The following is an 11,529-nucleotide window of genomic DNA, read 5'->3' as shown; positions in this document are numbered from 1 at the left end:
TAAGAATAAATTAAATAATATATAAATTTATATATAAATATACAGTGGTTAATTTTTTATGTACAATTAATATATTTTAATATCAATATATGCGACAAATATTTGATTAGATAATAGTACAAGACTCTTTTATGCCATAAATAAATACCAACTAAATGCTTAAAAATATGATTTTCTTTCTTTCCTTTTCTTTCTTTTGTTTTTTTCTACCTTGTGTGACTTGACTTGCATTGCATGCTATTATCTTGTAGGGTTTGGCAAGGTGGAAGAATCTTACGAGGCATTGAATATAAGGTTGCTTGTTGGAAGAGATGGAAATTTTGGGTTTTTGTATGTTTCAAGAATAATCCAAATTGCATGGTAGTGATTTGGAAGCATATATTTCTCATAATTACCACAATTCATAGTATGCTTAGGCGTGTTAAACTGGTTTTTGGGTTAATGTTTGTTCCACGTACCATATATAGATTGGGGTTTCACATAGTTTTCAAAGGACATATTAAAATGAAATCCGAAGTGGTTTCAATGATTCAAAGCTAAGAAAGTAGATATTAATTAGAAAGTGGTTTTCAAAAAAAAAAAAAGTGTTGTTCTAGCTTTTGAAATTGGTAGAGCTAATAAACCTACCTCAAAGAAGAATCATTGAATTGAAATATATATTAGCACGTTGTGCATCTATATTTATACAAGTTATTCTCCAAAATCATTATATCATTTCATCAGTGAGGAAAAACAACGCGATATAGATTAGTCAACAACTTAAAGCAAAGATTCTCGTATAAAGTGATGTATCAACTTCAACTCAAGTACACTTAATTATATAATGTACTTATAATAATTAATCAACATAACAATTATTATTGGTCCCAAGTCAAAGAAGCATCAAAACTTTGTTGAGTAGAAAAAGTAAAATGAAAAAATGTTACTTTTAGGTGTGTTTGGCACGTCGTATTGAGCATGACGATGAAAGAAAATACAATATTATATACATCGATTTTACCATATATCCAATCATTTTTGTGGACCAAATTCAACTATGGCTTAAATCTAACAAAAATTACTTTCACAACATATGCTGAATCACGCACTTGTATTTATTTTTTTTTTCTTTACGCATTTTCTTTTTATCGTCGTTCTTTTATTGTTACTGTTATTATTGTATTTTTTTATTTTTTCTTCTCTTCCTCTTTCAGGTAGTTATTACAATATTTTTTCTTCTTTATTTGATTTGTTTTCTTTTTTTAATTCTTATTTGAGAGAAAGAAATATAAAGAATTATGAGAAGAAAAAGAAAATCTAATAAAAATCACTCCCACAACGTACCTGTGAACTATGCACTTCTTTTTTTCGTGTTCTTTCTTTTTCTTTGCACATTTCTTTTTTATCTTCTTTCTTATCGTCGTTATTTTATTGCTACTGCCATTGTTGCATTTTTTTATTTATTCTCCTTCTCCTCCTTCAAGTAGTTATTATAACATTTTTTTTCTTTATTTGATTTATTTTCTTTTTTTAATTCTTATTAAGAGGATGAAACATAAATAAAAAGAATTTTTGCATTATGCAAAACTTATCAGAAAAATAGCATCGAAACTTTTTAACCATGACAGAAGAAGTTTTTTTATTATGCCACTAAAATTTCTTAACCCTACCACATGTTCTTGTTAAGAAGGTGAAACAAGAATGATGAGAATATCTATCAAAGAATGTGAAACAAGAAAAATAAAAAATTTTAAATTGTACAGAATTTATTAGAAAAATAGTATCGAAACATTTTAAATGTGACACAGAAAATTTCTTAACTTTGACATCAAATTTTTTAACAAGGACAAAAAAAATTTTAACAGAAGAAGAAGAAGTAGAGTTTTGAATTATGCAAAATTTGTCAGAAAAATAGCACCAAAATTTTTTAATAATGACATAAGAAGTTTTTTCATTATGACACTAAAATTTCTTAACCGTGACACATATTCTTGTTAAGAGGGTAAAACAAGAATTATGAAAATATCAAAGAATGTGAAACAAGAAAAAGAAGTTTTGAATTGTACAGAATTTGTTAGAAAAATAGTATCGAAGTTTTTTAAATGTGACACAAAAAATTTCTTAACTTCGATATCAAATTTTTTAACAAGGACATAAAAAAATTTTAACCTTATCATTTTTAACTAAATCATGATCATTAAATTAATTGAGTAGTATTAAATTCATTTGTACAAAAAATTGCAACAAATTAAAAATTTTTTGTTCCAAAACACGTTTGAATATATTTTGTTGGTTTAGTGAATTTAAGTTTTAGATTTGTAATTTTTTAAAGATTTCTTATGTTATTTATCAAAAAACTATGTGTCATTTCTAACTAAATAATGTGTTTTTATTATCGCTGAATTTATTGTATGATATCTGAGAATATTTTTTTATTTATTTCTTTTAACTTATTAAATATAATCTATTATAGTAAATTAATTATATCAACTAATTAATTTAATTAGATATTTAAATATCACACAATTTATTATAATTTATATCAATTTGATTTGGTAGTATTTTTTAATTTATTTTTAATTTATTTCTTTTAATTTAATAAACCAAATTTATTATGTATATTAATTAATTAATTTGATTAATTTATTAGTCATTAAAATAATAAATCTATGAATAAAATAGACAATTGAGATATTTTCAACTAATAATTAAATCATATATATCGAGTCAAATTCAAATCATGTGAATTAAGGACTAAACTAAAATAAGATGATTTTTTGCTTATTCAAATTGAATGCAATGAATACAAATTAATTTTGTTAAATAATCATAATCTTTTGGTCTACTATATATAGATGGCCACAAAAAATTATAAAAATCATTATTTTTATTACTCTTGCAAATTTTTCTTTTTTTTTTCTTGTATAAATTCTTTTATGTATAAATGTACTCAAAATGAGAAGGCACGAACGAATGTTTCATTGATTGTTTGCTTGATGATTACTATAGCTCGAAAATATCTCAATTTAGGCATATTACCACTGTCGATAAAAGTTGAACCTGTAGTAATTAAAGATGGCCAGTATATTTTTTTATAGTATTGGATAGAAGAATATTTATTAAAATAAATATGCCCATTGTAATGAATTTTCTTTCATAATTGTTAGATTTTTATGACAGTCTTGTGAATTCTTTGAAGTTACAAGACAATAAAATATGTTGACTTTTGTAACACCCTACCACACAAAACTTTACGCTTAAGTCGTAAAGTAGAGGTGGCGAGGTGTAACGACCTCTAGAAATAAAATACGTACATAAATATAGTTGAAAAAGTTTATATCTAGGAGTCATGAAGAATAAGCTAAACAAAAGCGTAAACAAGAAATCGTGTCGCACTCACAAGGATAATCGTGATGATTATTCTTTTATTTTTTTTATTCTTTTAAATATTCAAATAATATTTTGTATTTTATTTATGTATTTAGTTATTTTTTTGTATTTTATAATTTTTTTATTCTAACATTATTCTTTAAGATTTTATATGATTTTATTTTCTTATTTTTTAATCAATTTTTGATATTTTACTCCTAAAAAAAAGATCGAGGTCCTATAAAATAAAAAATTCTATCTGTATAAAGTTATTTAAAGTATTTCATTCAATGTTTTAGACTAATTTTAATTTTTACTCATTATATAAATTATATTTAGTACTTTTATTTTGTAGGCTTTGTATAATAGTCACTAACATCGTCGATACGAAAAAACTATAAGTTTCTATAAAATAAAATGAAATATATATAAGATAAATAACATATATATAATTCCAAAGTTATTAATCATAAACTATCACTACAAGAAAAACACTGAGTAACGTCGGATTTAGTGGCATAGATTAGCGGCGGATTTACCATCTAAAACGGCGTCGAATCCGTAAGGTTATATAATTACCGTCGGATTTAAGTTTCCGACAGTAACGTCACCGGTAATATTTGAAGGGAAACAAAAATATATTGGTGCGTCTTTTAAGGTCGGATTTACCGTAAAAAAATATGACGGTAAGCCAATTTAGTGAAACAATGCGTTTTGGTGACCCGCAATGGTTTACCGTCAGATTTTTCGATGATAAATCTGACGGTAACTGGGACGTAAATTAAAAGCGTGAACCTTTTTTCCCTCATTCGAATTTCACCCTTTCTCTCACTTTTTCCATTCTCTCCTTCACCTCCACCGATACCACCACCATCACAGCCCTATCTCTGTTGCCGTCAACTCATCGTCGTCCCCACCTTCATCGCAACGCCGCTGCCTTGCTTCGCCGCAAGTCCAACCTTTAGCGCAGCAGAATAAGGAAGCCCTTGTCTCAGTCTTCCGTCGAGTTCTCTAGCCTACGACGACCACGCTTCCATCACCTCTAGTTCCGGCAATATCATAGAGCGCTGCATCTTCACCTCTTCTCTGTTCTCTCCTTGTTCCACATTCCAAGTTTCTCTAACCTCTATTTTTATTTCTTCTTCAAATTCTGTTTTGGTTAGGTTGTTTTGTTAGTCTAATTTTAGTTAGTTAATTTAGTTAAAGTTAATTTTCTGATTTTAGTGGATATTAGGTGGTTAAGATAAGTTAGTTTTTAGAATTATTAGTTTGTATTATATGGTGAAAGTGATGGAAATTGACTGAAAGTGTTAGATAGGTTATATTGATGGATAATGTTGCTGATTTTGTGTTAAAGATGCTGAATTTGTATGAATTGATGTTAAAAGACTATTTGTTTTATTGAACAATTACTGAAATTTGGTTGAATAGCATTGACTTCAATTTGAATTGTCAACTGTTACAAAGTTGCGTTGATTTTGCATCTTTGACGTATGTGCACGCCAAGTGTCTGTTTATATACCTCTATGTCTATTGTTCATTTTAAATTGCATGTTATAGCTACCATGTGATTTAAGATGTTTGATTGTTGCTTGGCATAATTAATTAAATCTCTTTGTGATAAAGATTGTAATGTGATGAAAATTATTTGCTAATTGAGTTTTGAGTATGTATATTGTGTGTAAATACCAAGTTAGTTTCTTTGAAAAAAAAATAGAACTTTAATCACAACACAACATTATACAACTAACCTGAATTTAGTGCATGCTACCTTTACAACATTGCTTTTTTGGTTTGTTGCCTTGCTTAACTGAAGTATTTTCCACACTTAGTATTTGATTTAGATCCAATAATTCACATTATGGTTAATTGATTGTGATCCAAGACACTTGTTGTTTAGATTATCCAATTTTGAACTTAATGTTGCGGTATTAGTTATAGGAATTACATTGGCATTATTATAATGTATTGTTAATTTTGTGTTCTAAATTTCTATTAATTGGTTTGCTATTTCATTCGTGTCGATAGGTGGGCATTTAGCATATCAGGCTACTGGTCGTGGACGTGCTCGTGGTCGTGGTAGAGGGAGGGTTTCTTCCGGTACCCCCAAAAATTTTAGATCATCTCCCTCTACTCCGACTACCCCAGTGATGTCACAGGTTGTGGGTTTAACAGACCAACCGTTTATCATGTTCCCTAACCCCAACTATGCCCCTCCGTCTACGGCGATGATGCCACCTCCAACTACTCAGCATGCCGCCGCCTCCAGCAACGGAAACCACAGCCCCAGAGTCCTCTCACAGGTGTAAGGCAGCTAATGCCCCTCCACCACCTCCCATCGTATGGTTAACAATTTGGCCTGATGGTGGCACGGGATAAGTATGACTTTGAGTCTTATATATTTCCTAATTATTATTATTTCTGAAAGTATCTGGTTATTGATTATTGTTTAGTGAATTTAGGTTTGATTGCCTAAAAGTGTTTCCTGTTTTCTGATTATTGTCATTGCTGAAAGTGTTTGGTTATTGAGTCTTGTTTAGTGGATTTAGGTTTGAATGTATGAAAGTGTTTCCTGTTTTCTGATTATGGAATTGCTGAAAGTGTTTGGTTATAGATTCTTGTTTAGTGAATTTAGGTTTGATTGCCTGAAGGGTTTCCTGTTTTCTGATTATGGAATTGCTGAAAGTGTTTGGTTATTGATTCTCGTTTATTGAATTTAGGTTTGATGGCCTGAAAGTGTTTCCTATTCCTTGGTTATGTTATTGCTGAAAGTGTTTGGTTATTGATTCTTGTTTATGGAATTGCCATATTATTTTGTTTGTGGATTATAGATAGGTTTGAGCCAAACAACAACTCATGTACTCAGAAGATGACCAACGTCATCAAGCTGATGTACGACCATCCCTAGCTCAGTTATAAAAAGATCCGATTGAGACCAGAGAGCGATTGTTTCAGAAATGGGTGGTAATTAATTCTTTTTTGTTTCAAACTTTTTTAGTTAGTTTTACCTTCTATTTTGATTAACTAATTTGAAAGTTTCTTTCTGCAGTTGCACTTTATATGGGATTTGAGGCTGTAGGTGCAGGAGGTCTTACGCAGCTTTTAGTTATTAGTGTTTCATTTTATTTATTTGATGTACTTGATTTATAATTTATTTGAATATTTTATTATTTATTTTAAATAATAGGTTTTTATTATTTATGAATTGACCATTAATTGTGTGAAAATAAATTTAAATAAAAATTAAAATTGACATTACCGTCGGATTTACCGAGGAAATGATCCGATGATAATAATGCGGAAAACAACATATTTTGGCGCCAAAATTACTGTAAAAAATATCTGCCGGTAATCAAATGGTTTTTCAAATAGGTCATCCGTCGTAGAATCCAACTGTAATTACTGTTGGACAAAAAAAATCTGATGGTAAATATTTATCGGCGAGGTTTATATCATCTGATTTCTTTTTACGGTAAATCTGACGATAATTTTTTTTCGTTTTTCCGATGAAAAATCCGATGTTACTTGGTGTTTTTTTTGTAGTGTATGGACAAATTTATAAAACAAAATCTTATAATTGAACGTGTAATTTTTTAATATTTTTTATTTTTTTCTAAACTTGTCCAAACTTATTGATATTTTATTATATAGTTTCACAAGTTATAATAATATGTGATATTAATTAATCATTGTTATATATCACTACAAAAAAATTATGTTTTACCGACAAACTTTTAGTGGTAATAACATAATGGCCACTAGTTTTATAATTTAAGTTATATTTTTGCGACAATTATATATTTGCCATTATTACTATATGTTATAGTGGCTATTACTACTATTGCCAGAAAATTATTATCCTTTTTTACTTTTAATTTTAATTTTTAAAATTATTATAGTGGCCATTGCCATTATTGCCACTAAACTCATATATATTTTCACTTTTTTTTTATCTTATCAGTAAATCAAATTGCAAATAGGAAAAGAGAGAGAAAAGAAAATTTCACTCACACCACGCGCCGCCTTCCTCCTTCACCTGCGAGCTTCCCCAAACCCTCTCCATCGCTTGTTTCTCTTCACTTTCTCGCTCTCTCTTTTTCTTCATCAATGAAAGATTGATTTCGCTACTGGCCTGGGTTAACTCATGTAACCATGGCCATCGCTGATCACCATCACCACCACCGTAAGCATTGACGATAGCCGCCATCCATCATCCTACTCCTTGGACTTCGTTTCCATCCGATCCGCCTCAGATCTGCATCTCTATCATCGTTTGTTCATCTCAGATCTACGTCGCCAGGGTATTCCAGCCACCGTTGCTGCTCTTGTCACAACACCACACCTCCGCCGCTTGCACCGCCATCATTCTTGCACGTAAACACACAAGATCGTCGCCGTCGGTAGGTCTTCTTCGTTTATTTTTTCGATTTTGGTTTGAATGTTCAGAAGCATGTGATTCTCTCTCTGTGTTATTACTTTTGCTCTGATTGCTTGCTTGATCCTAATGAATCTGGCAGATCAAGTTGAAATCAAAGTGTTTAAGTGTTTCAGATCCTAATTTTTTGTTTAAGTGTTTCAAGTAACTCTCGAATATCAACCTTTTCTCTAATTTTACTTGGCTGCATTTCTTAAAAAATTCAATTGTAGGAGGAACCTGCAAAAGTAGCCATGCATCTCACCACAATGTCACAATAGTTTCTTAGCTTTTTCTGGCCAGATTCATGTGGATTATCACTTCTGTTAGAAATGATATCTTCTTGATTCTAACAACTTCCAAGTAAAAATTTGGAAGAAAATTTAAGAATGTTTGTGCTCCTTATGCTGTGTTACTGGCATTTATCTTTTTGAAATCTGAAGTTATGATGCATGCTGGCGCCTTATGTGACGTTTCTTTCCTATTTGTAGCCACCATCAATTGTTTCAGATGAGGTTTGCACTGCATGTGATTTCAACCGTCCTGGAAAGACATGTCTATGCAAACTTGAGTGGGTTTGGCATGGAGAAACATTCATGGCAAAGATAAGGTGTGCCTCTCTTTTTGGTTAATGCTTGCTATCATCAGCATATTGCAGATTTATTTGTGCATAATTGACTGAAATATCTATTTGAAATCTTTCAGTGACTATTATCACAGGCATACAAGCGTGTTCTTAACAAACTAGTTACAGAACTCCATGAAGCAGGAATCTGCATGCGTGAAAATCCATTTTATGTTGACATTGTTCGCAGGTGAGTTAAGATAATTGTATATTGATTGAGTAGTAAGCTAACCTTTGCAGTATTTAGTTGATGATAAGATAATATGCCCTTATGGTGTATAATCTGCAAAACATATTTGTTAATATAAGTTCATAAATTTAATATTGTCACATTAAATTTCATCTTGTGTATCTATATTTATTTTATAGGGGTTTTAGATGATACTCCATGGAAATGGCTGGAGTAGTCACATATACAGGAGAAAAAATAATTCAGAATGCATGCCTGCTTGCTGGTAGAAAAAATAGGGAAACCACTTGAACTTGATACTGATGGTATCTGGTGTGCACTTCCTGGGTCTTTTCCAGAAAATTTTACTTCTAAAACAAAGTATGTTTTATTCATGATTTGTGTGGTTATTTATTTAAATGACTATAACCGTACTTGAAATATAATATACCTGTAATCTTTTATTCTGCTTTCTGTTTTTAGAGTACTTAGGACTGCACTAACGATCATTTCTATCTTTTCTCCTTGGTCATGGATATGCTCACTAAAGCACATTCAAAATGGGTACCATGGAGCATATAGTTCTATTAGGAGAATCAAGATAAGAAAATATCTTGCTACCTCTAATTTAGTTTCCAGCATGTTAATTAATTTTGGCTCTTTGTAGATTCTTGGATGGCAACAAGTTGCTGGAAAAATTGGAATGCAACGTTGTGCTGCATCAGGCCAATGGCTAAATGAGAGAATTACTCTCTCAAGATATGCCCGTGTAAGCACTATAAATCCTTGGCATATTTGGAAAAGCTACAAAAGAAATAGATGATTCATTTTTACTGCTCATTGTCAGTTTAGGAATACTTGACAATCTAAATTTGTTAATTAAGTCACGAGTAAAAACTCAATAAAACTTGATGCACATCGTTAACCTATTGATTGGTTAATTGTTCTTCAAGTGGAAATAATTTATTGAGAAGTTCTGTTTTGCAACTTTCACAATTGCATTTTGTTTTTATATGCACATGAATTTCTTTTGCAGGTACCACTTAGAAATTTTGAACTTGACTGGCTTATATTTACAGTAGATACCTTCTTCTTAAGAGCTTTGTGTGATAGTGAACAAGTTCCGATTTTAAGTTTATGTATATGAATGTTATCTGCAAACTGAAACTTCATGACTTACTGGTTCATCCTTGATTGTATTGTTTGATGAAGAGACATGTTTTCTTGATGAGGTAGGTCCATAGATATTTAACTTGTTAAAGCTTCAATGTCAATATTTTACTTTTTCCGAGATTTAACCTTGTGTTCTTCAGGGATCATTATGATTACTATTCAAGAAGAAACTTGTTTCCAAGTACCTCAGGCACCTATTTTTCATTCCAGAATGAGACTTTGAATGTTAACTATACTACTACATTTTTTTCTTTTAATTTTTGCGGAGTGAGGGAAGGTGGGAGGAGGATGAAGTAACTGCTATTTATGATATAATAACCAATAGTATTCATTTTAATTTGTTAAATCTGCTATATTGTCGGGGGAGCATCTGCAAGTTTTAAATTTTAAGTCAACTTGTTCAACTGATCGATCCTTATTTCATTTGCCAGGGTTCAAGGGACCATTTCCTTCTTTGCTCGAAACTGATGGGTCAGTTACACTTATGATGTGCTATGTTTGTGCATGGCTAATGTTTTTTTAATTTTTGAGATTTGAATCATATATTTAAACTTTGCATGCATTAATTAAACTTTAGTATAGAGAATAAAATATATTTGAGAAGATGTGAAGGATTTTCCTTTCATGCTATAGGGTAATAGTTGCAATTTACCATCATGGCTCAATGCCAGAAAATACAGATAAAAATTTAATCATTCATTTAGTCCTTAAGATATATAGCCTATATTATGATGCATTGCAGGACCACTTGAATTTCAAGTTGATGAATATGATGGAGCCCTCCCTAATTTGGTGTACATAGACCATATTCATGGATTCAAGTGGGGACAATTATTATCTACATTTTATTCGCACCTTTAAAATCATAATATAGGCTTTTCATTATTTTGGTTTTATGCTTGTTGGCTTTTTGTCAGTTCTTTCATTGTGACTTGAATATTTAAGTTTAAATCTCTTGCTACTTTTTTCTATATTCTTATGTCTTTTTATTGCATTGATATTATAGGTCATGCAAAAGGTGTTTGTACTGTTGTTGGCAGAGTTCCGCAAGTTGGGTGCAACAATTGTATTTAAAATAATGTATTCTTAATTTTCTGTGATTAATGATACTACTTATTGGAAATGCTTGTAACAACCCTTCATGTCATGGCAATGCTTCTTAGGATCTCTCACTGGGATTAGTTTATAGCCTAACTTCATGTAACATAGTTATAGGTTTAGGTTTGTAGCATTTTTTGTTGTTTAGATTTGTAACATGTTTTATTACTTTTTAAGAGAAATTTGTGTATCAATATTTTGAGTTTAATGAAATATCTCATTTTGTAGTAATTAATTTTAATATATTTATATTATGCATAATAATAATAATAATTGTTGGAATAAATAATTGAGGTTTTTGAAAAAAAAAAGGTAGTTCGTGCTTCTAAGAAAATGAGTATAATATAACTAAAAAAAGTCTTAATATTTTAGCGGCAATGGTAATGGCAATTAAAAGTAAATAACATTAAAATTTTAGAATTATTTTTAATGGCCATATGAATTGCCGGTAAAATATGAATTGCCGGTAAAATGGGTTTTGGCGGCAATAGTAATGGCAGTTAAAAATGAATAACATTGCAATTTTAGAATTACTTTTGGTGGCCATATAAATTGCCAAAAAAATGGCCGCTAATAGTTATATACTTTTTGCGGCCATTAAAAAGGTCTTTACCGGTAAATGTTATAATTGCCGCTAAAACCTTTTAGCGACAACGCATAAGATGGCTAATGTCTAATTGCCGGTAAATGTATTAGCGGCTA

General features: G+C 30.4%; 1 long non-coding RNA gene across 7 annotated transcripts; it reads left to right on the top strand.

The window, feature by feature from the left end:
- On the top strand, window positions 7,290-11,056 carry LOC107630451. 7 transcript variants are annotated; one of them, XR_001618287.2, is made up of 8 exons: window positions 7,290-7,748; window positions 8,254-8,372; window positions 8,468-8,577; window positions 8,757-8,937; window positions 9,224-9,325; window positions 9,593-9,788; window positions 9,870-10,200; window positions 10,736-11,056. It is a non-coding gene; the product is annotated as an uncharacterized LOC107630451 (long non-coding RNA). The 7 variants fall into 7 exon arrangements; XR_002359363.1 differs by lacking the exon at window positions 8,757-8,937; XR_002359360.1 differs by having other exon boundaries at window positions 9,224-9,788.

The sequence above is a fragment of the Arachis ipaensis genome, chromosome B03 (genome assembly GCF_000816755.2).
Source record: "Arachis ipaensis cultivar K30076 chromosome B03, Araip1.1, whole genome shotgun sequence".
Lineage (NCBI taxonomy): Eukaryota > Viridiplantae > Streptophyta > Magnoliopsida > Fabales > Fabaceae > Arachis > Arachis ipaensis.
This window is presented reverse-complemented; position numbering and strand designations above follow the sequence as displayed.